Raw genomic sequence first — 3,465 nt, 5'->3', positions numbered from 1 at the left:
CTTATAGTAACTTAAATAACTACTACTGTGAATAAGACACCAAGGCATTCTTCTGAGAATTATATTAAGTTCATTAGAATACCCCCTTTCAGCTGAGTTCAGTACCAATCTCAGTCACCGAGGATAATTTAAGTTTCCAATCCCTTATGAGAACCACAGTCTCATCCTCCTGAGGAGCTGGCTTCACAAGGGAAGCATGAATCCATCTGGTTATCTTTTGCTTTGAGAGCCATAGGGGTGATCAGCAGCACTTCAAATGGTCCCTCCATGTGGTAACTCCTCATCTTCCCTGCAGAACACTTTTATGTAAAATAAATTGCCCAGTTTGATGGGGCAGGAGCCCGGGAAGAACAGACTTCTTCCACTAGGTCCCTCCAGGCCCTTCTGGCTTTGTCTCAGGGTTTCTAGGGAAGAGAGAAGCCATGTTAAGTATTGAACATGATTATGAGAGAATTCAGTTAAACAGACACAGGAAGTGATTTCAGAGACAAATTCACCCTGCTGATGTAGGGGAGGAAAATTTACTTCTACCCTTCAACATTCTTCCAGCTGGCCTAAGAATTAAATTGGCATGAGACAGAGTAACAGAAGAAAAAAACCTGAAGTTTAATTACATGTGCTAAGGGGCCCAATAATGAACTTGAAACCCAAAGAAATCACCAAGGCAGGCAGTTTTTATTCTTTTTAGACAAAAAGACAAATCTGTGAAGAATTGATAGCACAAAGAAAACGTAACTTTGGGAGCTTCACTTAGGAAAGAATTCCAAACAGAATTTGGGCTGTGGTAGTAAATTAGTAAAAAGTAACAAGGGTTGTTTATACAGCCTTCTTGGCTCTAAATTTCTTATTTGTGGTGATACTGATGTCTCTTTACCTCCTAGTACAGGAAAGGCACCTTTCATGTGGGAGATTTATTTCTTGCTTTGTGGAGACACAGGAGGGGTCAGAGAGTTCTTTTTGCACTGGCTATCTCTTAATAACATTTATTTAAAATGATCAATATACTGGGGCACCTGGGTGGCTCAGTTGGTTGAGCATCTGACTTCGGATTCAGTCATGACCTTGTGGTTCATGTGTTCAAGCCCTGCATTGGGCTTGCTGCAGTCAGTGCAGAGCCCACTTTGGATCCTCTGTCCACTTCTCTCTTTGTGCCTCCCCTGTTTGTACTCTCTGTCTCAAAAATAAACATATAAATAAATACATACATAAATAAAATGATCAGTATGCCAAAATGGCACATTTTGGGGTGGCCTGTCCTTAGCCCCTGTACTGCCAAACAAATTCAGAGAGAGATAACATTATTGTTTTCAAGAATCTCTCTAATTTGTGACAAAGCTGGTGGTAACTCTGTAGGTCACTTTAACCCAATAGATTGCTGAATCTTAGCCAATCAGTTTAAGAGTTTGAGTCATCTATTGTACTTGCAGTATGATAGATTTTAGGAATCCACAAACATTTGCATAACTCCTGGACAACAGTGGACATAAAATGATTTCCTCTATCTGATTCTTCAGGGCCCCAAAAGTGGGGATTATGTGCATTAAGAGAGCCTTTATCATTGCCTGAACATCTGCTTTTGAAGAGGGAAAGACTAGGCCATTCAGACATCATACACACCACAACTAGACAGAAATCTCTTACCTTCCATAGGCATTAATCGTATGAAATCTAACTGCCTTCAGGTTCCTGGTCAAGTTGGTCAGAGATAACTTTTTGCACCTACCTTGGACATGGTCTTTAACGAATTTTGACAAAAAATAAAACTCTTTAATATATTGTGAATAATTTCATCTATTTGATAGGTGTAGTAAGTCTGGTGCCTTTAAAAATCCCTGTTAGATGATTTTGACAACATAACAATAAACTAATCAAGGAATTACTCCTGTGGTATAGGAATTATTTTGTTAGGTAATTTTTGTAGTCCAGTCAAATTACTTTTAGCTCCCCCCATTTCAGTCCATTTGTTCATTTCTCTTCATGAAGCTTATTTTTGAAGATGAACAAAGGTTTCAGGTATTAAAAGTGAGGCCTCTAAGTTTAGAATCTGTCATGTTTTTACAGCAGCTTTTGAAGTTATTTCAGCAAAATCATCGCCTTTAGAAATTTTGTCATTCTGCCCCGTGTGAGTTCAACAGTGGATACTGATAATCTGAGTAGGCAGTTGTAAAGCTTCTAACAAACGAGCTTTTAATTCTTCAGGAGATGTCTTAGTCCTCACTGAAGTCAACAATCCCCTATTTTTCTAAATTTGCTTTGTTGCATGACAGACACCAAACACATGTTTATCATCAGTATATATATTTGCTTTATGTTCAGAGTAAAGAATTTCAGACTCTAGTAACTGCTACTAATTTATCTTCTTTACCTAACTTAATCCCAGATAAAATACAAGCTTCCAAGATGTTATGATCAGTCACCAAAACATAGAAAGCCTTGAGTTGGCCACTTTTGTCTGAAGCATATGACCCATCAGGAAATATTAATGGAATCTGCATTTTAAAAAGGATTATCAGATAAATCAGACTGGAGCCTCATGTTTTATTACAGTTGCACAATCATGATCATCTATTCAGTTTCCTAATCTGATAAACAAGTAGCAGGTTTAGGAATTGCATCTTCCGATCATAGTATTAGGATTGTTTCTAGGCAGTCTGACAGTCTACCAACAAATGCTGGCTCTTATATTCTTGTGAGATATGTATCACCACATGTGGGATACTCAAGTACATCAAGCGACCCAATGGAAGGGCTTGAGCCTTTTCAATAAGTGTGGTGGCATCCAGATTGGTCTATAGTGTAATCCCAGCTTTAGAAGTTGAAATTCTAGTAGCACCTTTATTTTTAGTACAAAACAAATGGAAAGGGTGGCTTTAAGCCTTTTTGAAGCCAAAGTATCAGTTTTACATTACTCGAATTACTAGGAAGTCATCTACACGTTGAATAATTATAGATCTTACTGATGGGACAGATTTCTCTGTTTTCCTGTAAATGACTAGAGAAAATAGTAAGGGAGTCTCCCAAACCCTTTCAGAATTCTTTAACTTCATAAGACTTACTTATAACTCCTTCATAAGTAAATGGAAACAAGAATATAGACTCATCCACTGGAAGAAAAGCAAAAAGAAAAAAAAAGAAAAAAGGGCAATACAGATCAATGACAGTGAACAACTTTGCAGACAATGGTACTAAAGTCTGAATAGTTGCAGAGTTAGGAACTATGTAGGTTAAGGAACAGAAAATTTATTTCCTTCTCTAAGATACTATACAGATATACATAGTCAACCATCTGCATCAAATTTATCTTCCTTTTTTACTAAAGTATGCAACTATTATGGGGTGAATCCACTTTCAAAATTGTGCCTCCTTTCTTTGCTGAATTTTGTTTTTTTATTTTTATTTTTAAATTAAAAAATTTTTCCTCCTAATTTTAAAATATAACAAGTTTTATTCCTTCAAATTGAGCTA

The 3,465-nt window shown here is 36.9% G+C and overlaps 1 pseudogene; it reads right to left on the bottom strand.

Annotated features, from left to right (window-relative positions):
* Window positions 1-3,027: 3,027 nt before the first annotated feature.
* LOC144243366 (E3 ubiquitin-protein ligase Hakai pseudogene) overlaps window positions 3,028-3,465 on the bottom strand; it is a 7,703-nt pseudogene continuing 7,265 nt past the window's right edge.

The sequence above is a fragment of the Crocuta crocuta genome, unplaced genomic scaffold, assembly GCF_008692635.1.
Source record: "Crocuta crocuta isolate KB4526 unplaced genomic scaffold, BGI_CrCroc_1.0 scaffold2186, whole genome shotgun sequence".
NCBI lineage: Eukaryota > Metazoa > Chordata > Mammalia > Carnivora > Hyaenidae > Crocuta > Crocuta crocuta.
Note: the sequence above shows the minus strand (reverse complement) of the source record. Positions and strands in the feature narration are given on the sequence as shown.